At 48.4% G+C, this 24,136-nt stretch overlaps 1 protein-coding gene across 2 annotated transcripts in view; it reads right to left on the bottom strand.

The window, feature by feature from the left end:
• LOC126516760 (piwi-like protein Siwi) overlaps window positions 1–24,136 on the bottom strand; it is a 173,529-nt gene that overhangs the window by 78,947 nt on the left and 70,446 nt on the right. The gene's annotated exons all lie outside the window — the stretch shown is intronic.

Below are 24,136 nucleotides of genomic sequence, written 5' to 3'. Positions count from 1 at the left end.
CTAGCGCTATGCCGTGCTGTTGCACATATAACTGCATCAAGAAGCCTGAAGATGGTTATGCAATATTTGTGATACCACATCAAAAAGCGTGACGGCTTGCACAGGAAGCAGTGGCTGCATAAGATTGGCCGAAAGAACATTGTTCCGTTGTTGTTCCGATGTTGTTTGTGAGGTGAGGCGTCTTTCTTATTGCTTGTATCAAAGCACTCCCTAATGCTGCATTTTCTTTAGTTCACCCAGCCTACTCACCAGCATTTTTGCTGCAGAAATTTGTATGTTGCATAAAAACAGGGTTGTCCTCAGTATGCTTAATATTCCGGTGGGACTCCATCACCTCGCACGTCGCCAACTCTTTTTATTCAGTCGGAAATGCAGCACTGTAGGTTGTTTCCCGCTGTGAAGAATTCTGAGCGATGATACAGCCTCTCAATCGCACTTTTCGTTATTTTTAGGTCACATTGTCTGTTTTACCTAAGACCAAAATAGCAGCTTGAAGAGGAGCTATTATTTTCAGTTTACGTCGATGTGTGCGTCAGTCATGCATCATCATCATCATCATCAGCCTAGTTACGCCCACTGCAGGGCAAAGGCCTCTCCCATACTTCTCCAACTACCCCGGTCATGTACTAATTGTGGCCATGTTGTCCCTGCAAACGTCTTAATGTCATCTGCCCACCTAACTCTCTGCCGCCCCCTGCTACGCTTCCCTTCTCTTGGAATCCAGTCCGTAGCTCTTAGTGACCATCGGTTATCTTCCCTCCTCATTACATGTCCGGCCCATGCCCATTTCTTTTTCTTGATTTCAACTAAGATGTCGTTTACCCGCGTTTGTTGCCTCACCCAATCTGCTCTTTTCTTATCCCTTAACGTTACACCCATCATTCTTCTTTCCATAGCTCGTTGCGTCGTTCTCAATTTCAGCAGAACCCTTTTCGTAAGCCTCCAGGTTTCTGCCCCATATGTGAGTACTGGTAACACACAGCTGTTGTACACTTTCCTTTTGAGGGATAGTGGCAACCTACTGTTCATGATTTGAGAATGCCTGCCAAACGCACCCCAACCCATTCTTATTCTTCTGGTTATTTCAGTCTCATGATCCGGATCCGTGGTCACTACCTGCCCTAAGTAGATGTATTCCCTTACCACTTCCAGTGTTTCGCTACCTATCGTAAACTGCTGTTCTCTTCCGAGACTGTTAAACAGTACTTTAGTTTTCTGCAGATTAATTTTCAGACCCACCCTTCTGCTTTGCCTCTCCAGGTCAGTGAGCATGCATTGCAATTGGTCTCCTGAGTTACTAAGCAAGGCAATATCATCAGCGAATCGCAAGTTGCTAAGGTATTCTCCATCGACTTTTATCCCCAATTCTTCCCACTCCAGGCCTCTGAATACCTCCTGTAAACATGCTGTGAATAGCATTGGAGATATCGTATCTCCCTGTCTGACGCCTTTCTTTATAGGGATTTTGTTGCTTTCATGCAACATGCAGGCCAAAAAAAATTAGCGGCAAGTATACTCGTGGTTTGCAGGTGATGAGCGCTAGCTAGTCCAGATTGCGATTTTCTTTTTAAGTTTTAAGGCGAAAGTCTCTAGATCTCTGTTGCAAGGTAGCGTTGTGAACAGAAAATATCACGCGACCCAAGAAGGCCAGAAACGACCCAAAGCATGTCCAGCCATGTATAAGATATTAATGATTAGCCAAGTTAATTAATTCATTAGTTATTGAATTAAGGCAGATTAGGGAGGATTAAGGTTGATTAGGGTGAATTAGGGGATTAAGGGTGGATTAGGGTGTATAAAGGAGGATTACGGTGCAGAGATGTGCCACAAGCAATACTAGTTCAGACGCACAAAGTAAAGCATCTCATCATGTGGCAGAAAAACTGTCTGCAGTATCGAACTCGCCTCAAAGCTCCTTTTACATCAGTATGCCCCGTTCATACGGCGTTAGGAAAAAACCAACCTCCTCAGAAATGTTGCCTTGAGCATTATTGATGCGGTTATCGGCATTTCTCAAAATTTTAAGCACCACTGGGCCATGAAACTGGCCCAAAATAACACACCTCCATAGAATGCTGCGGCCCGTCCGCGGGAGCCAAGGAGAAAAGGCGAGGAGAATCGAGGATCTCTGTTTCTCTGTTTCTGTCCCCTCAAAGTGGACATGGCTAGGTTATTATTGCAAGCTTGCCGATATTAACGATATTATTCATTACTGATATGGAAGAAACTGTTTCAATGCGCGTAATGTACTTATGAGAAGAAAAATAATTGCGTTCGGCGCGTTTGGCTTGCACCGCCGGCCGCCATTTTTGTTTTGATGTCCTACAATGACAACGGCAGCCGCCTTACTTGTCATCCCACAACAAATGCGGTATGAAAAAACAAAATGTTTCTTTTAGTGGGAAATTTACCCAGCATAATGATTGCACCCCTGAATTGGCATCAATTCTTTTGACAAAAAAGTGCAATCATTATGCGAGTAAATACGGTAGATAGATACGCTTTACACAGGTAGGAATAGAATTCATTAAGTACTGGATTTTAGTCCTTGCAGAGTGACATCATGGCCTTCACAATGCTTAGAGAGTCTGTATATATAACTGCTTTTTGGAATTTTAATGTCCTTCTATGCTTCACAGCCGACAATACTGTGTAGGCCTTGGCCGTAAAGATACTTGTTTCTGGATGCAGAACATCGATTCCGAGAAGGATGGACCAACGGCTGCATAGGACACCCTGGCATGCGACTTGGAAGCGTCTGTATAGAACTCTGTCCACGAGCGCTTGTACCGAAGTTCTAGTAAATGCATTCGAATTTCGACCTCAGAAGCGTGCTTTGCAACTTCTAGAAAGGATATGTCACATACTACCACCTGCCACTCCCACTCCCATGCATTAAGCGATGCTCGAGGAGTGGAAATGCATTTCATCACTAAGCTCCCTCAAGCACAACAAGAAAGGCGGTCTTGCAGAGGGACGATTGTGGAAAAGTGTCGCACATGTCATATCGGTAACGGTATGACAAACATGGAGTGTATTTTGAGAAAATATGTGAGGCTGATGTATGTTCTCTGCAAGTGGAGTGACCACTCATCTGATTCTGCATACAAGCTTTCAATCGGGCTTGTCCTGAAAGCGCCAGTGGCTAAGCGGATACTTAGATGGTGCACAGGATCTAGCATCTTTAGCGCGCTCTGGGCGGCAGAGTTATATACGATGGCACCATAGTCAAATCTTGACCAAATTAGGCTGTTGTAAAGATTCATTAGACACTTCCCGTCACTACTCCATGTAATGCGAGATAGAAGTTTCAGTAAGTTCATCGTTTTTAGACATTTTTCTTTAAGATATTTAATGTGTAGAATGAAAGTGAGCCTGGAGTCCAGTATAATACCTAGAAATTTATGCTCTTTGTTGACAGGTATTTGTTACCCATACAGTTCTACACAAGGATCTGGAACAAGGCCCCTCTTTCTTGTAAAAAGAACACAGGAACTTTCATGAGGGTTGACTTTAAATCCATTTTTGTCTGCCCACTTGGACATCTTGTTCAAGCCATGCTGCACCTGTCTCTCGCATACTGCGAGGTTACAAGATTTGAAACCAATTTGAATGTCATCCACGTAGACAGAATAAAAAATGGCCGGTGGTAATGAAGCACGAAGCATGGTCATCTTAACGATAAAGAGTGTGCAGCTGAGCACGCCTACCTGGAGTACGCCAGTTTACTGTATAAATGGACGTGACAGTACATTGCAGATTTTTACCTGGAAGGTACGACTGGACAGATAGCTTTCTATTAGATTTAGCATATTGCCACGGATGCCCATTTCAGACAAGTCTCTCAAGATTCTGTAGCGCCACGTTGTGTCGTATGCCTTCTCCATATCGAGGAATATGGATAATAAAAATTCTTTGTGTACAAATGCGTCACGGATATTTCCTTCAATACGTACAAGATGATCGGTTGTGGACCGCCCTTCTCTGAAGCCACACTGATAGGGATCAAGCATTTTGCTCAGTTCAAGGAAGTGGATGAGTCGCCGATTAATCATTTTTTTCAAATAGCTTACAAAGGCAACTTGTGAGAGCTATCGGGCGGTAGCTTGCCACGGTGGAAGGGTCTTTGCCCCGTTTCAAAACAGGGACCACAATGGCTTCATTCCATGCGGTCGGCAAGTATCCGACAGCCCAAAAAGTGTTGAAAAGTGCAAGTAGTGTAACTTGTGTGTCAGTGTTTAAGTTTTTGATCATTTCATACATGACTTTAATATGTAGTAATATGTAGGTTCCTTCTTATTCAGGAGACACGCATCAGAGGAGAAAAACTGTCCAACAAGACGACCTTGCGCATGTATATGAGAGTCACTCCATAGGCTGCTGCGTGCATTGAAACTGCCAAGGATGAGATAAGGCTCTAGCAATTCATCTATAAAGGAGTGAAATTAATGTTTGTGTAAGTGGTAATGTGGGGGTATGTAAAGCGAGTAGATGGTGATAAGCTTGTTTAGGAGAACAACTTCAACCGCCACTGCTTCAAGGGGCATTTGTAGCTGTAAACGTTGACATGCCATGCTTTTATGAATTACAATGGCAACACAGCCCGATGATGTGACAGCATCATAACGATGTTTGCGAAATGTAACAAACTGTCGGAGAAAGTTTGTGTGTTTCGATTTCACCGTATTTACTCGCATCACGATCGTACATTTTTGTAAAAAAAAAAAACGACGTAAATTCAGGGGTGCGATTATTACGCGGGTTATATTTCCCGCGAAAATATATTTTTTTCAACTCTCGTTTGCTGCGGGAGAACAACAGGTCAACAAGCAGGTGGCTGCCGCTGTAACAGTGTGGGACAAATATGGCAGCCGGCGGAGCAAGCCGAACGTGCTGAACATGATTTTTTTTCTTCTTGCGAGTACATTACGCACATTGAAACAGTTTCTTCCGTATCATAATGAATAATATCGTTAATATTGGCAAGTTTGCGACAATACCATAGCCATGTCCACTTTGAGGGGACAGAAACAGAGATGGGCGTGCATAGCTGCCAGTGACATAGAAACACATGACGGGTATGCTGCGGAAATTGCGGCATTTGTCTTCACTACTATCCTAATACGGCATGTTTCCGCTAAGGGTGGGCGAATATCTTAGCTGTGTTACAAGTGTCGGCATATGAATGGGGTACACTTCTAACGTATTAGTGTAAACGTGGCCAGTATAGTTGCCACTTGCAATTTGTTGCGTGCTCACGAGTGCAAATGAGAAGAACCGAAAGGCGGCTTCTTTTTGTTGTTGTTGGCCAAAACCATTATGAAGCCTACAAGTAATAAAGCCAAGGCAAGTTTGGTTGTAGCTTTTTTTTTTCATGGGAGTGCGGAAAGTGAAAAGAATAAAATTGGGCATCTGCTCAAGAATGTTTGGCGCGTGCAGACTGCTTGGTATGTCTTCAAGAGTTGTTCGTGTAGCATTTGACAGCATTCAACAGACGGTAAGCACGATCATCATTAGCCAGACTTGGCACACGAAATATGGCTGCGACAAGTTAGGGATGCGATCATTACACGGGAAAGAAAAAAAAATCGAATTTTACGACAAAACTCAGGGATGCAATCATTACGCAAGTACGATCATTATACGAGTAAATACGGTAAGTGGGTTTCCTGTAAACACAGCACTTTTGGATTGTGTTCGTTGATAAGTTCTTGCATGTCATCAAGGTTTCCAAGAAGACTACTGACGTTCCATTGAATAATTTGTGTATCCATACTGAAAGTAAATTGGTGCTGTGTGTACAAAAATGGAAGTGGTACCTTAGATTACAGAGCTCTTTTGAGGCCCTGTAACGTGGGTTTTGTCCTTTCTGGAACGGTCGAGGGAGCCTCGCCGCTCCTTAGGCGCTTGGTGCGCCATCAGGATAGGTGTAGTGCCCACTGCCTGAGGCGCCGGACATGCATTCTTGCGAGCAAGAAGTTCCGCGAGACCCCTGCGCCCCTGCACCCGGAGGTCGATGGGGCTGCCTTTGGGTCCGAGCTGTGCCGGCTTGAGGCAGCCTTGACTGCACTCACCTTTGGGGCCGCTATTGGTCCTGTGGGATCGCTATGCATAGCGCAGGTTGCCGCAGGTAACTTTTGTGGGGCCGGCAACCCAAGGGTAGCCTACCCTGTTTGCTGGTTGGGTGGAGTGGGCTTACCTACTTCCACCTTGGAGGCAGGAGCCATAGGTACCAGCTCGCTATGCGCGAGCTGGGCACTTGGCATTGGCCGCTGCAACGCTAGCCCCCCGACGCGCCGCATCAGCATAAGGTATGCTGTGGAAAGGTGGGCACCTCTTACGGGCTTCCTTAAACAAAATATTTTTTTTAGACTTTGAGGGTGCTTGTCTTCTCTCTTCCAGTTCGGACAGGAGCGTGAGTAGGCTGGATGGTCACCACTGCAGTTCACACAGCGAGGTGTGCCACTACAGTTGTCGGAGGGGTGACCCTGGACTCCACACTTTACACAGGTTATTTGACCACGGCAGCTCTGTGAGCCATGGCCGAACCTTTGGCATTGGAAACACTGTCTAGGGTTTGGGATATATGGTCAGACAGTTAACCTAATGTATCCTGTTTCAATGGTTCCTGGCAGAATGCTAGATGCAAATGTTAGGACAAGATGTTTGGCAGGGATTTCTTTGTAGTCTTGTCTAAGGATAATACGTTTCATATTGGTGACATATTGATCTTTCCACCCTTCCAGGAGTTCTGCTTCTGTCAAATCCTGGAGGTCTGCCTCTGACACAACTCTGCATGAACTATTCATGGATCGGTGTGGCGTAACAGGAACTGGTATGTTATTAAATGTCACAAGACTGCCGAGCTTCTCGTACTGATGTTTCTGAGGGAGCTCCAGATGAAGGTCTCCACTAGCCATTTTCGTCACTTTATAACCTGACCCTAAGGCTTCGGTCAAAGATTTTGCAACTATGAATGGTGAAATGAATCTGGCCTGTTTTGCAGCGTTCTCGCTGTGTACAACATGGTATTTCGGGTAGGTCTCTTTTGTGCGGGTCAAACGTGCTTAAATCTTCGGTGCGTCCCCTCTTCTGAGGGTGACGATCAAATATAGGCGGGGAAATGCGGGTGTTCCCACAGTACTTCGGTTTCTTTTCGACAGCAATGGCGGCCACCCACCACAGAGCCCAATCTGGGAATGCTGCAGCACTTAACGCGTAAGGCTGCAGGCACCAACCATACATTGCCACTATAAGCTAATATATTATACCCAAGGGAGGGCACATACACAAGGTTAACCCAAGCCGCCTAGGAAAATTAGGAAGTGATGGAAGAGAAGAGATGATAGCACAGTAAAAGAGAGGAAAGGAAAAGATTGACAAGGGGGACAGGAAAAGACGACTGCCGATTCCCCTGGGTGGGTCAGTCTGGAGGTGCCGTCTACACAAAGCAGAGGCCAAATGTTGCCTCCGCCGGGGGGCCGTAACGGTCCGAACACCCGGCATCAGCTCAACACCCAGGATCTCCTTTTTCCCGGACACGGCTAAGCCGTGCACAGCTACACACGGCAGGGTCCAACCCTCGTGTGCTTGGGTACGTGGTGTCGCAACCTGACGCAGACTCCCCTGCGGGGAACAATGGCATAAGCTCCCTCAAGAAAGTGTCTATGCTATTTAAGCTACAGGTTAATACTCAGCAGAAATCGGAAACCAAAACCACCAAAAAAATAAATGGAGAAAGAATGCTGCCGTGTGGGTGGCAATCACAGTTCATTTGAAAGATTGAACATACTGTGTACTGCGATTTCATGCCCGCCAGCATGCTAAAATGTCCTTTTACCGATTTACAGACGTTCAAAAAAAAAATAAAAAGAACAGTCAATTCCATATACAGTCGAACCCACTTATAACGATCCCAGTTTTACCAATATTTCGGTTATAACAATGAGAAGCTGTTGCACCACTGACTTTTGTATGTTTTCCATGGTGCAATAAGCCACTTACTACAATACCCCAATGCTGCATTATCGGTTATAATGATGAAGTCTGGCTGCTGGGTGTCTGAGCCGAAAGGTAGTGAAATGCGAAATCCTTGAAAAGAAAAAAGAAAATTTGAAATTTAAGCCGCTGCACGATGGGCCGTTGCTCCAACAGCTGCCGCGGGCTCATTTTCCAGCCATCTCCGCGCAGCTCTCTCTTGTCGCCCGTCCACCCTCCGAACACGAATGGGCTGCGCCCATAGGTCTAAGTCTCCCCACCCTCCAAAACACAAATGGACTGCGCCAACTGCGCCGCAAGCAGATTGCTTGCATGTTGCTCGCAGCTCGCATTCGTCTTTGTTGGTTGCACCGAAGTCATTCCTGGCCATGCGGTTTCTCAGCTTCTCTTGACTCGCCGCCAAAACGGAAGATGGCTGATCCGCCCGCTGATTATCGGCAATGCACGACGCTGCTGGTGAAAAGAGAGCACATAGCTATAGATTTTGGCACGGCTATAGATAGAAAGCGCATGGCTTCGTTTTTGCGAGGAACCCTCCGCTACACTATGTGGAGCAGCTGAATGCCTTGGAGAAGGATGTCGGCAAGCTTTGTGCAAAGCTTGCAAGACTGACGGACATAGGGTTTTCTCGTGCAAGCCAGTGAGAAGTACGTGGCGAAATGCTTGTGGCGATCTTGCCTTGGCGTTTCTTCTGGATTGCTCAAGCTGACAGGCTGCCACGGCAGCCTTCTCACGATTTTCAGAAGGCCCCTTTTGGGGCCATGAAAGCAATGCCTCGGCAGTGCTCGCATATCGCTTGCCACGCATAACACCTCTTTGCAGTTGTTATAGCAGTGCCTTTCTTTAACGCAAACAAACGCAGCTTGTTACACGCGATTGGAGTGTCCAGGAAGCAGTTAAACGAGTGAACACAATCAGCAACTGGGCGGAAGAAGCTGGTAGGGAGGGGTACTGGCTTCCCCGCCTATATGGTTTTCTCATATCAGCTCTGCAATCCCCCAATTTTGATTTTTCATGCCACCCGGTTATAACAATGGAATTTTCATAGCACTTGAATATTATTATAAGTGGGTTTCACTGTAGACATTTTTTTTGGGCCACACTGCAAGAGCAGTCTTTCAAGTGCAGCAATATTCACAAGGTCACCTACAGCATCGCCGCCTGTACAGACGAAGCTCTCAAAGTTGTCCATGCTATGCAGCATATCCGCGAATGTCGGCACAAGCACAGCAGAATTTGTGGCGTCGTCCTCATCCAAGGTGGCTGCCAGCGGTGTCAGCATGGCACGACAACTCGTGCAAAATTGAAAACCCAACGACGGATGCACGAGAAGTCTTGGGTGCTTGTGCGTGAACCCGCATATCCAATACGGTCTGCATGCCTTCTGGTGCCCAATCGCTTCAATCTTCACACCATGCTTTCACACTTTCCATTTGCACGAGGGTGGTATTCTCCTGTGATCACTTTCGGAGATAGTTTCACTATGAGGAGACTTGGCAACAGCCGCATCCAAGTACGTTGCCAACCGTGCTACTGGCCCTGTACGAAGACAGTGGGCTTGGCAGAGTGACAAAAACGCTGTCAGCCGTATACGTGAACGCAAACCTGCGAAGCGAGCAGACACTGGTGAGAGAAAATGCTGAGACGGCTATGAAGGCATGAAAGTAGTTGCGCAATGCAAAGAGGAGGAAGGAATTGATGAGGGCAGCGAACGGGAGGGAATAAAAAACAAGGAGCCTGGAAACCAGTAAGAGCTGTCTGGATATAAAAGGGTGCTCTCCACCTCCCGGCAGAGGGGACAGTGCCTCCGCCGTTATCCCCTCTGGCAGCGCAGCGCTTCCCACATGTCTGCTGTTGGGTTAGTTGTTTCGCATGGAATGTCAGACGATATGGAACGTGCTTAATTTTGCATTGTATCACCAAGGCTTCTAATGCAATCTCTCTAAGGAAGCTCACGAGAGTGCAACTAACCTGTTGTAAAGCCCGCGATGTCGCAAAATCAGGACGTATACCGTGATTCCACTGTAAAACCCGCACCAAGAATTCTAAAATTTAGCAGTAAAGGAGGGGTAAGCGAGTTAAATGCAAATTTTGCCTTGAAGTGTGACCTCACGACAGCACATGCCGCACTGTTCTTAAGCACAGAATATTCTGTATTTTGCACAGAATAATCGGCTACTCTATACTGGCTTATATTGAGTGCATGCTTAAGTGCTTTTTCTCAGGTTCACCAACTGGCACCCTCGCTTTATAATCAATAAATGTGGCATAAACCTGAGATGTTGCCATGTATAAACGAGAAAGCCCTGGGCGTCGCCATAATGCCCTCAGATCTGTGGCAATTGCTCGTTAACCCCCATGCAGCAGCATTGCAGAAGCAGCCACATATGCCTTTGTACACCTATGCCAGTCCAGAGTGGAAAGCGTCGCTCTACCTAATGAATAGGGAGTGCCACCAAAAGGGAGACCAACTACCACAGAATGCTTACCCCTTCTTACCGCACCTATAGATATCAATTTGACCAAACGTTTTTTTTTTTATGCATTGTTAAACATTTCTGTTGAAATTCTGTAAAATAAAACAGACTGAGGCATCATCAAAACTAGCCTCCAGTGCTCCCAGCACTTCAATAAAAAGACAAAAAATGCGCTGTGGTCAACTCAGGCAACGTAACTTTTAAATGACAGCCGCAGTGAAGAAACAGAAGCTTGTTTCGGGTTGTCAGTTTTACGATCTCACGTACAGCTTGTTTTACCAATGTCTGAAACAATGGTAGATGCTTGTGAGTGTGTTATTTTGATATATGTTCTACAAGTATTGTTATGCTGCGCGGCGGAGCCGAAGAGAAAGAAGAAATGCCTGACCACCCTCTCGATCATCTTGTAAATAAACCCATCTCATCTGTAACAACTTTGGTAGACGGTGCTGGGTAATCGCTCTAGACAACCTTCTTCAACGCACCCTCCAACAAAGCCAGCGCTTGGTTGGACTACTGCCTGAAGACATGGACATGAACGAACTGCAAGCAGCTGGCGGCAGCCATGACACAGCAGATGACTTGCCCTAGGCAAGTCATCTGCTGGATTTTTCAGAAGGAGCCACACACCTTCTCCGGCAAAGCTGATGAGGACATTGATGACTGTCTCAAGTACAGTTGAACCTATTTATAACAATATTCAAGTGCCATGAAAATTCCATTGTTATAACTAATAATTGCTATAACCGGGTTGCATGAAAAATTTGAAATATGGGGATGGCAGAGCTAATGTGAGAAAACTATGGCGGGAAGGCCAGTGCTCCTCCCCACCATCTTCCCCCATCTGGGTGCTGATTGTGTTCAATCATTTAACTGCTTCCTGTGCGCTCTGATCGCGTGTAACAAGCCACGGCTGTCAGCGTTAAAGAATGGCACTGCTATAACAACTGCATAGAAGGGTCACGGGTGGCAAGGGATATGCGAGCTTTATATGCTTTGCCGAGGCATCGCTTTGATGGCCCCAAAAGGGACCTTTTAAAAATTGCGAGACAGCTGCCTGTCAGCTTGAGAAATCCAGAACGCTGAGGCGAGATCGCCACTAGCATCTCGCCACGTACTTCTGACTGGCTTGCACGAGAAAACCTTATGTCCATCAGCCTTGCATGCTTTACCTGACGCTTGCAGACATCCTTCTTCAAGGCATCTAGGTACTCTACGTAGTGTAGCGTAAGTCCTTCTGGTTCAGTCCCTTCGGTTCCTCACGAAAACGTAGCCCTGGAGGGACTGAATCACCTGCCGGGCCTCTTGTGAGTATGTTGAGGACGCCTGCCCTACCGCGTCATGGCTGCCGTCGTCGCTATCTGATGCAAGTATGTTCGCGACGATCGCCTCATCAGTTAGAAGCACTTAGTTTCCAACTCTATAGCCATGCACTTTCTTTTCACCGGCAACATCGTGCATTGCTGATCAGCAGGCGGATCACCATCTTCCCGTTTGGCGGCGAGTCAAACCAACTGCTGGTCAAACGAGGCTGAAAAACCACGTGGCCAAGAACGATTCTGACGCAACCAACAAAAATGAACGCGAGCGATTAAGCTCTTTGCAGAACTGCGCCAATCGAGGAGAAAGCGAGCTACACGCGTGCCATCCGTGAGCTGCGCAGTTGGCGCGGTCCATTTGTGCTTCGGAGGGATGGAAGGGGGATGAGAGAGAGGCACATGGAAATGGCTGGGAAATGAGCGCGCGGCGTCTATCAGAGCAGCGGCCCACAATACAGTGGCTCGAATTTCTCGTTTTGTTTCTTTTTCTTTTCAAGGATTTCGCATTTCACTACCTTTCGGCTCAGACACCCCGCAGCCAGACCATCGTTACAACCAATAAGGCGGCATCGGGGCATTGTAGTAAGAGGGTTATTTCACTATGGAAAACATATAAACGTTAACAGTGCAGCAGCTTCTCATTGTTATAACCGAAATATTGTTAAAACCAGTATCGTTATAAGTGGGTTCGACTGTACTATCAAAGGCTAAGCAGTCACAATAGGTGGAACGTCGTTTTCTTTCTTGCCAGAACCACGCTTCTCTGGTTTGATAATAATGCGACCACAAAGACAACGTGGGAAAGGTTCATGGAGGAAATCGGCCATCCCTGACTATCAATCTGGAGGCCAAGACAGTGCACCATGGCAGACCACTGCACCTCTTCGACGACAAACGCATGAACGTGTATCCCGGCGTGAGACTCCAGCTTCCGACCACAGTCTTACTCCACCTCCAACCTGCTATCGCCGCTCGCCATCGCCGTGTCGTCACTCACTTTAACCACCATCCCAGCTGGGAAACTAGCTGATGCAACCGATGGAGGTGAGGTTGCGGGATGGTCACATAGTCCTCTGCCTGGCGTCCTCCGCCTAGTGCCGTGCTCAAGAACAAGTGCCTGTGCTGATGGCTTAAATACTGGTGCCTTAGTGGATACCGGTGCTGCAGTTGCAGTTATGAGTGTTTTGTTTCAAAGCTGTCTTGGACACAAAGTTATGTTCGTGTGGGACCAAAAGAGTACTTTTGAATTGGGGGCGAACCCCTGCTGCAGTTGGTGTTTCCTCTGCTATAGTGAGTGTTGGTGGACAAGGTTTTCCAACTGAATTTGTTGTTTTGGAACACGATCACTCACAATATTGTTACGTAGGAAGACGCAGACGAGAAGCTATGTACAAGTATATTAACAAGAAAATACGCTGCGCTTGGCCAAGAGGCAACAGCCCGCGCTAGCTTCTCATCGTCGTCGTCATCTTCGCACTGCTCGCCTTTTCGTGATCGCACATATTGTTCCGTAGCACTACCCCCGGCTGCAAAAGCGCCGTCCCGGAGCGACTAAAGATCGGACTCGGAAGCAGTGAAGTAGGCCTTGAGCCTACTGAGATGCACGACATCACTTGATGCCAGAAGAGAGGACGAGGTTGAACCCACAGGAGCAATTTCATAAGTCACAGGCGTCACCTGGCGGAGCACGCGGTAGAGCCCTGTGTATCGCGAAAGGAGCTTCTCTGAAAGTCCGACATGACGGGAGGGCGACCACAGGAGCACGAGCGCACCAGGTGAAAACTGTACGTCACGATGGCGGGCGTTGTAATGACACTGCTGAGTGGCTTGTGAGGCCGTCAATCAAGCATGGGCAAGCTGGCGTGCATGGTCGGCGAGGGCAATGGCGTCGCGCGCATACTCGCTTGTTGAGATCGCAGCAGGAGCAAGTGCCGTGTCTAGGGGCAAGGTAGGTTCGCGACCGTACAGTAGATAAAATGGAGAAAATCCGGCGGTGTCGTGCCGGGAAGAATTGTACGCAAATGTTACGTAAGGAAGGGCAATGTCCCAGTCGTGGTGGTCTTTGGAAACGTACTTGGACAGCATATCGGTAAGAGTACGGTTTAACCACTCTGTCAGGCCATTGGTTTGAGGATGGTGTGAGGTAGTCAGTTTGTGTTGAATGGAGCAGGAACGCACAATGTCAGCGATAACTTTCGAGAGGAAGTTTCGACCACGGTCAGTAAGCAGCTGTCGCGGGGCGCCATGAAGCAAGATAATGTCACGCAAGAGAAAGTCCGCGACGTCAGTGGCGCAACTGGTAGGGAGAGCCCGAGTGATAGCGTATCGGGTGGCGTAATCAGTCGCGACGGCTACCCATTTGTTCCCAGAGGATGACGTGCGAAAGGGACCGAGCAGGTCTAATCCAACACGAAAGAACGGTTCTACAGGGACGGTGATCGGCTGGAGATGACCGGCAGGTAGCACCTGAGGTGTTTTCCGACGCTGGCAGGGATCACAGGCAGCAACATAGCGTCGAACGGAGCGAGCGAGACCACACCAATAGAAGCAGCAGCGGACGCGGTCGTACGTGCGGGTTACCCCAAGATGTCCTGCAGTGGGTGCGTCATGCATCTCAAAGAGCACAGTCTGTCGTAGCTGTTTTGGCATGACAAGAAGAAGATCAGAGCCGTCAGGGAGGAAGTTCCTTCGATACAGAATGCCGCCCTGGAGGACATATCGGCGAACGGATGCGTCGGTAGGTGTTGAGCGCAGACGCTCGATAAGTGCTCGCAGCGATAGGTCTCGGTACTGCTCATCGGCGATGTTAGCGAAGGCAGACACAGAGAAAATGCCGGTGGCGCTACTACTGTCGGCGTTGTCAGGCTCGTCGACCGGGTAGCGAGACAGGCAGTCAGCGTCCTTGTGTAGATGGCCAGATTTATAGGTGACAGTATACGAATATTCTTGGAGGCGTAAGGCCCAGCGACCAAGTCTTCCTGTAGGATCTTTCAGTGAGCATAACCAGCAAAGCGTGTGATGGTCTGTGACAACGGAAAAGGGTCGGCCATATAAGTATGGGCGGAATTTCGCAACCGCCCAAACTAGGGCCAGACACTCACGCTCAGTGATGGAATAGTTGCGCTCCGCGGGTGAGAGGAGCCTGCTGGCGTAAGCGATAACACGGTCGTGGCCATGCTGGCGTTGTGCCAGTACTGCGCCAATTCCGTGACCGCTGGCATCAGTACGGACTTCGGTAGGCGCAGAAGGATTGAAATGGGCCAGAACGGGAGGCGTTGTGAGAATGTCGATTAGATGTGAGAATGCAGAGGCCTCGTTATCGCCCCACTGGAAAGGGGCGTCTTTTTTCAAAAGCTCGGTTAGTGGTCATGCTATGGCGGCAAAATTTCACACGAAACGGCGGAAGTACGAACAAAGGCCGATGAAGCTGCGCACAATTTTGACACACTTCGGAACAGGGAAGTGCGCAACAGCATGGATCTTGCCTGGGTCCGGTTGTACTTCGTTCGCGTCAACGAGATGTCCAAGGACGGTAATCTAGCGACGGCCGAATTGACACTTCGATGCGTTGAGTTGCAGCCCGGCTCGACGAAAAACGTCCAGGACTGCTGAGAGGCGCTCGAGGTGCGTAGCGAACGTTGGGGAGAATATGATAACGTCATCCAAGTAGCAGAGGCACGTGGACCATTTGAAACCGTGAAGAAGGGAGTCCATCATGCATTCAAAAGTGGCAGGGGCGTTACATAGACCGAACGGCATCACTTTGAATTGATAAAGACCGTCGGGTGTTACAAAAGCAGTTTTCTCGCGGTCGAGATCGTCCACGGCAATCTGCCATTAGCCGGAGCGAAGGTCAATAGAGGAGAAATAGCGAGCACCGTGGAGGTAGTCAAGGGCGTCATCAATCCGAGGTAGGGGATACACGTCCTTTTTGGTAACCCTGTGAAGGTGCCGATAGTCCACGCAAAAGCGCCATGAGCCATCCTTCTTTTTGACCAGTACAACAGGTGACGCCCATGGACTATATGATGGTTCAATAATGTTCTTGGCAAGCATTTTGCGAACTTCTGCGTGAATAACTTGACGCTCAGCTGGTGACACTCGATACGGGCAGCGATGAATAGGAGGGGCATCGCCGGTATTAATGCAATGTTTGACAGCTGTAGTTTGGGCCAAAGGACGATCGTTAAAGTAAAAAATATCGTGGTAGGAAAACAGAACGCGGTAGAGTTCACCAGCGTGCTCGGACGGCAAGTCGGGCGCAATCATTTTCTGCAAGTCAGCGATGGTACAATTTGCCGACTGCGATGGTAGAGGAGCACCGGATGAAGTGTCGTCTACTGCAATGGATGCTACTGAGTGATCCGCGAATGAGCAAAGCTGGGCCAGAGACATCCCACGTGGCAGCACTTGTGTCGTCAAGCCAAAGTTGACCACTGGCAGGCAGACGCAATTCGCCGTAATAGATAAAACTGTATGAGGTACTGTGATCCCGTGTGTAAGGAGGACGTCTTGCATAGGAGCCGCGATGTAGTGACCGTCGGGGACTGGTGGGGAAGACACTAGGTCAACGTAGATCAGTGCCGAAGGTGGCAAACGAACGAAGTAGACGGAACTGAGGCGACTGGGGTGTGGTTCAGCAGGATCCAGAACAGGCAGGTCAAGGCGGAGAGTACTGGCGGAACAATCGATGAGAGCAGAATGTGCGGAGAGGAAGTCTAAGCCGAGGATGATGTCATGGGGACAGTGGGCGATGACTGTGAATACATAGCACGATTGTTGAGCGATCGGCGAAGGAGACGCGGGCGGTACACATACCAATTACGGGGGCTGTTCCGCCATCGGCGACACGGACAACAGGCGTCGTGGCGGGCGTGATAATTTTCTTGAGCCGGTTACGAAGGTCAGCGCTCATTACGGACAAATGCGCCCCAGTGTCTATGAGTGCAGACACAGAAACACCGTCGACTTGCATGTCAAGAAGGTTCAGATGAGTGGGCAACGTCAGTAGAGGATTTGGCGGTGTAGGGAGCAATGCAGCGTCACCTCGAGGCGCTGCATCGTCTAGTTTTCCGGCTGGGAGCAGCGTCCGAAGGGAGTCGGCAAATAGGAGCGACGGGGCTGGGGAGAGCAAGATTGTCGTTGTTGGGGCTAAGGCGAACGAGAATAGGAGCGGTTCGGTGCAGGAGAATCAGCGGCGGCGTTATCGGAGCGTGCGGCATAGGGACGAGAAGGGCCACCTGGGGGGCGAGAGTAGGCGGTATAAGTAGACCGGGTCGGGGAACTCCAGCGACTGCGACAGTGCTGAGAAATGTGCCCGATTCGATGGCAGTGGAAACAAATGGGCTTGTCGTCAGCAGTGCGCCATTCGGATGGGTTGCGGAAACGTGGTGGGTAAGAAGGTGCGGGACGGGGCGGAATCGAACAAGCCGGGCGGGTATCAGGACGATGGGCCGAGCAGATGGTGTGAAGACCCATGTTTTCGAACTCTTGGCGGACAACTGCCTGGATCAGTGAGACCGTGACTGCAGATATGTTGGTGGGACTGGAGTCGACGGCAGTCGGATAGGCGGCCTCGATCTCACGCCGGACGATCCTGGTAACATCGGCAGTGTTGTTGGGACGAGGAGCGTCGGCACAGGAAGATGTCGCTGGGGTGTTGGGCAGATGGGCAAACTGCTGGTCAATACGTCGGCTTTCAGCGAGTTCCAGGTGGCGGCACTCTTTTATAACAGCATCCACCGTCGCTACGTTGTTGCAAACGAGCAAGTTGAAGGCGTCATCGGCAATGCCTTTGAGGATGTGGGCAACCTTGTCTGACTCAGTCATGTGGGCGTCAACTTTGCGGCACAGAGCCAAGACGTCCTGAATGTACGTGACATAGGGCTCTGTTGACGTCTGCACACGGCCGGAAAGCGCCTTCTGCGCGGCAAGTTGGTGACCGTAGGGGTTGCCGAACAAGTCTCGAAGCTGTGTCTTAAGTGAATCCCAACTGGTGAGCTCATCTTCGTGCGTCCGATACCAAACTCTAGGTGTGCCACCGAGGTAAAAGACTACGTTGGCGAGCATAATAGTAGGGTCCCACCGGTTATTGCGGCTGACGTGTTCATACAGGCTGATCCAGTCATCGACGTCTTCCCCATCTTTGCCCGAGAATACGCCAGGATCACGGGGAGCGGGGAGAGTGATGTAGGTCGTCGAAGTGGCAGCAGGTGTCGGAGCCGGGGGTGTCCGGTTGTCGTCGCCGGGAGCCATGAAGGAAGGCTCGACGTACCGTCCACTACGAAGCTCCGTGACGAGGTACAGGGAACGTCCACCTCCACCAGATATGTTACGTAGGAAGACGCAGACGAGAAGCTATGTACAAGTATATTTACAAGAAAATACGCTGCGCTTGGCCAAGAGGCAACAGCCCGCGCTAGCTTCTCATCGTCGTCGTCGTCTTCGCACTGCTCGCCTTTTTGTGATCGCACATATTGTTCCGTAGCAATATCATCCTTGGCATTGGCTTTCTTGGTGAATGTGGTGCGATGTTAGATTATGGGGCAAGTGAAATTTCTCTTCAAAGTCATGTGATGACACCCAAATTAGCAGTATCTGATAGAGACAAGCAGGGAGTATTTTCTGTGTCCTATGATTTCCTTTTACTGGCTCAGACTGTGGCATTATTTGTTCCGGTGACTTCCACGGATTGCCCTCCACATAGGTGTCATGGTTTAATTGAGCCGTACTCCCCTACCATGTTGAAGAAAAATATACTGGTTCCATGATCCATTATAGAATGTGTAGATGGGACTCAAGCTGGCCACCTTTGAGTCGGAAACGACCGTTGACGCTTCTACCGACACGAGGGCAGAAAATCGTTACTACTCCGCAGATTTTTATGGCACGACGAACAAGTCGCTATCCTCTTAGAGTGGAAAGAATTGTAAAAGGTGCTCCTCTGCTATGTGCTAGTATTCGATTTCATGCTATGTGCCAGTCCAATTTCGCTTCCCGACTCGCGAACGTATCACCACATAAACACAAGCCAAGTGATGCCTATTCGCCAGAAGCCGTACCGCATGTCCCCTGCAGAATGAAAAGTAATCGACGAGCAAGTTTCAAGAAATGCTATGAAAGGGCAGGAGTCCCGGAGTCTTGCAGCCCGTGGGCAGCTCCAGTGATACTATTTAGAAAAAAGGACAATTCTTGGAGATTCTGTGTTGATTTTCGCCGACTTAAAGCAGCCACAAAGAAGGACGTAAACCCTCTGCCATGCATTGGCGATGCTATCAATTGCCTTCATGCAGCCTCCTACTTTTCCTCTGTTGACTTACGATCGGGATACTGGCAAATACCGATGCACCCGACAGATAAAGAGAACACTGCCTTTGTGACCCCAGACGGACTCTTCGAGTTTATTGTTACGCCTTTTGGTTTATGCAACGTGTCAGCAACCTTTGAAAGGTTTATGGACACCATGCTACGTAGACTGAAATGGGAGATCAGCATGTACTATCGCAATGACATAATCACCTTTGGAAAAACACTTGAGGAGCACAGTTAGCGACTTGGCGTCGTACTGGACTGCATACAAAACGCTCGACTGGTTTGAAATTCAAAGAAGCGTCACTTTGGTGAACGTCAGACTCTCGTGCTTGGTTTTCTTGTCGACAAAGATGGTATACGACCTGACCCTGAAAACATTGCTGCATTCTGCGATTTTAGTCAACCGCAGACAGCTAAATGCCTTAGAAGTTTCCTTGGCCTGCGTTCATATTTCCGCCGGTTTATTAAGAACTTCACCCAACTTGATCACGCACTCATGTGCCTCTTTCACAAAGACAATCCGTACGTATGCACTACAGAGTGTGAGGACGCGTTCCGTCAGCTAAAGTATTTCCTAATTTCTGGGCCAGTCTTGCGCCATTTCGATCCAGAGGCCATGACTAAGCTACACACTGATGCTAGCGGTGTGGGTGTTGGCGCCATCATTGTTCAACTTCATCATGGGCGCCAGCACGTTCCGTACGCAAGTCAGACACTGAGATGAGTCACCGAATTGGAATGCCTCGCAGTAGTCTTCGCCATCCAGATGTTTCGGCCATATCTGTAGGGTCGCCATTTCAAGATAGTGACAGGTCATCATTCCCTTTGCTGGCTTGTTGGATCCTTCTGGATGACTGGTACGTTGGGCGTTACGCCTTCAAGAATACAACTTTTCTGTTGGCTACAAGAGCAGTTGGTGTCATACTGAAACAGGCTGCTTGTCTCGTCTCCCGTCGCCACACTCCACCAGTAACGACGACGACTTCGACAACTACCTTGCCAGCATTACCGAGTTTCCTGACATCGGTACCTTTAAACGTGAACACCTTCGTGATCCTATGCTGACACCCGTATTGGAGGCTGCCCTCACTTCAGGTCAGACCATGCCGTTTACACTGTGCGACAGCCTGCTCTACAAAAAGAACTACTCTGCTGACGGCACTTCGTTGGGCCCAGTCATTCCCGAACGCCTGCGAACTGTGATTCTTCGCGCCATGCATAATGACATCACGCCGGGTCATCTCAGCTATGCTCACACGCTTCATCCATTATGCCAGCGCTTTGACTGGCCGAAGCTATGGAAGGGCACAAGACAATACATTGTCAAGAAAGGTTGCCACAAGACTGGTGGCCAATGTCGTAACAAGCAGGCGCTGCCTCCTGCAGGCTTTTTGCAACCAGTGAAACCACATACTTTACCATTTGAAAAAGTTGGTATAGACTTGCTCGGCCCCATTCCCAAGAGCTCTACTGGGCATCACTGGATTATTGTGTGCGCCGACTACTTGGCACGCTATACTGAGACTGCGGCCCTTACCTCTGCTACTGCCGCCAATGTCACATTTTCTGCTTCATTCCGTCATCCTGCGGCACGGCGCTCCACGTATTGTTACAAGTGACCGTGGATGGCAATTAACCGCCGACGTCACTGAAGATCTGCTGTGTCTTTGTAGTTCTACTTATCGCCATTTAACGCCATACCACCCACAAACAAATGGCCTCACTGAATGCACAAATTGTACGCTTACCAACATGTTCTCACTGTACATCTCAGCTGATCACAAGAATTGGGATGACGTGCTGCCCTTTATCACATACGCATACAATACAGCCAAGCCCAAAGTAACGAGATATGCACCTTTCTATTTGATGTACGCTTGCACTCCCCAAATGTTCTTGGACACAATTTTGCCATTCACGCTGAATGAAGACAAACCCATTGCACAGACATTGTGTCGTGCCGAAGACGCACATCGGCTTGCTCGCCTAAGAACACTCTCTTCGTAAGTTTCAACCAAGGCACGCTATGATGCCCGGCATATACCCGTCACTTTCGTTCCAGGCAATGACGTTTAACTGTGGACACCTCTACAATAGAAAGGCTTGTATCACAAGTTTCTCTCAACATATAGCGGGCCATTCGTGATACGCAACCGATTAAGTGACGTCAACTAGGTCACAGCAAAACTGACCTCCAATAATCACCAGTCGCGGAAGACACAAGTGGTTCATGTCGCCCGCCTGAAGTGACCGCACTACCAATTGTGGTTTCCTAAATCACTTGGCGAGCTTCGGCTGCGGCGGAGGAAGATTTTACGCTGCGCGGCAGAGCCGAAGAGGTAGAAGAAATGCCCAACTGTCTGCGATCTCGTCTTTACACCCCCTCAATCATGCTGTAAATAAACCCATCTCATCCGTAACAGTATCAAGTGCAACTTTATTTTCCTCACCAAGGGTTGCTTTTATCCATCAGTGCTTCAAGACCGTAATTACAAATTTTTACGAGCAATCCTTCATATTGTGTGGGGTTTTCACTCTCACAAGAGCATGAAGCCGATTTCAGATGAACCTTCGGCCTAAGCCTGACTAGCCGTCTTAACTCTCACATTTTTAACATCGCCTGCACAAGTGCCCTTATTCAATACTGCACATTACTGTACAAAGCATGTGGAGGCTCAAGCGCCAGTTGAACCACTAGACCATCTTGTTTGCACAGAAAAACTTATCGAATGCAATAAAAAATGAGGAGGCTTTTGCATGCTCCCTGACCTGACAGCCATTGCTTTGTGAGCCTAAAGAGTTCAGTAAAACCCAAACCAGCCGCCCGCTGTAATGAGTAAAAACAAATGTCTTTTGTACAATAGGAACTTGCCTTTCCTCACATGTGCGAAGCTACCGCTTTCCTGCAGAGGGCAGGCATCCCTACATGGCTAGCAGTGATGCCAGCAAATACAGTAGAACCTCGCTCATACGTTTTGGGAAAAAACTGCAAGAAAAGTCATACTAACTGCGAAAATGTACGATCCGACGTAACTAAAAAATTTCGAAAGACTCTACTATTGTTAGCCTCTACGTAACGCGAAGTGTCGCACGGATTGTTGCGGCACTAAACACCAACGCGTGTAGAGCTGGTGGTGCTCTGGTGGCCTGAGACACATTTTGTGTTCCTATTGCGTGGTGATTAAGAGGGCGAAGGGAAATGGAAACAAAATCGAACTGATGGGCAACTCAGGATGCCACTGAAGTGAAATGTGATGCCCACATTGCAATGCTTGCATCAGGGAATGGCGGTGCATATGGATTGTCGCCTACTAAGCGCATGGTATGCATTGGTATGCTATCAATGGCACTACGCACCATGCGCTGTAAAATGGATAGGTGAGATGCTTATTGCAATAGGTTTGGCAGTGATAGCTGTGAACGCGGCGCGAGACGTGAGAAACTGTGCACGCCGTTGCTTTCACGTGAGACGGGCGGCGATGTGCTGTTCTCGATTGTGTGCTTTTCTTGTTCACATGGGATCTAGCAGCCGGAAAACATATACGACCGCGGACTGCAGCAGGGAACAGCAGCGCGTTTCGATTATCACCTATTAAAAGCGTGCGCTACGCTTCTGATGACGCCAAGTGCTGTGAAACAGATAGGCGAAGATGCTTATCGCAATATGATTGGCAGTGATGCCGCGTGCAATGACCCCAAAGAAGATTTGCTGGTAACGAAATCAGAACCTAGTGCATGCCGGCGTTTCCCCATCAGACGGGCGGGCGATATCGCGGTAAGCTGATGCAGCAGGCAGCTGTATATACTGCTGTCGATTGCGCATTTTTGTATTTACATGGTATATAGCAGCCTCAAAACGTATCATATGATCGTAGTTTGGCGGCACACTGCTGGTGGCAAAAAATCGTGTTTTTCAGGATGGTATGAACTGGTAAAAAACAAGCGTAAATCTATTGGGTCATTTTTGGGGTTTCCGAGTGCGAATCTTGGAGCCGGGAAAACGTAAGTAACAGGAACGTATAAACGAGGTTCTATTGTATTTCTAATAATTTATTTGCGTGGCCTGACTTACAAAATCTGATCCAAGCATGCAGTTGTTACACAAGCTGAATTCAGTTGATAATTGTGGATGAAGGTGGTTTTATTAAACAGTCTTCAGAAATAGCAGTGCAATGCAAGAAGTTCGTAATGAATATTTGAATTCTTGCCTGAAATATTGTTGGTACTTGTGAAGTCATTATGTCATTAAATACCATGCCCACCCACCAGAATTGACAGCTCCACTTCTCACATGCTTAAAGGGTCTCCGAAATGGTTTGGACAAATTTTGTAGAGGAGGTAGGGTACAGCTGGAGTAAAACATTAGCACCACAATTTAAGTGGATCATCTCATATTACAAGAGTTACAGATGATTACAAGTTACCCTCTTTCTAGCCATGCTTTTCCTCAACTTGTGCACAGAGTGATTGGGGCTAAGCTCCACCTTCACTGGTTCTGCATCATGATGTGACCTCTCCGCTAGCCGCCTGGCCGTTGAACCGACACAAGAGGTATCCAAGCGGCATGCGTTGCGAGCATTCTGTCGCAATGCCTTGTGTGTCTGGTATTCCAGTAACTGCAGGGGAGCTAGTTGTTTTGACGAATGGGCAGAGGCGTAAACTAAAGGCCCTCCATACTACTACCGCTGTGATGAAGGGGCTTAGCAGAAACGTGAGCAGCCCGAGTGGCCTGCACCACGCAGCCACCTGGTGGCACAGAGCTTAAGGAGAGACACAGGCCGAAAAGGCATAGTTTTCTAAAAAAAGAAAATCACTTTTTTAAGCTGCATTGTCATCTTTGGTTTATGAACTTTTATTTCTGTGAATATCAAGCCAAAATTCACACAAGAAGTCACATATACTCAGGGAAAACTTTCTGTGGCAATGCAGTCAAGGCTACAGAGCCGAACCACGTGGTTTGGATAGTTTCGCTACGCAGCTGGAAGTAGTTCAACAAAAAATAATTTGCTGGGTGTAACCTAAACAATAAAA

The sequence above is a fragment of the Dermacentor andersoni genome, chromosome 1, assembly GCF_023375885.2.
Source record: "Dermacentor andersoni chromosome 1, qqDerAnde1_hic_scaffold, whole genome shotgun sequence".
Classification (NCBI taxonomy): Eukaryota; Metazoa; Arthropoda; class Arachnida; order Ixodida; family Ixodidae; genus Dermacentor; species Dermacentor andersoni.
This window is presented reverse-complemented; position numbering and strand designations above follow the sequence as displayed.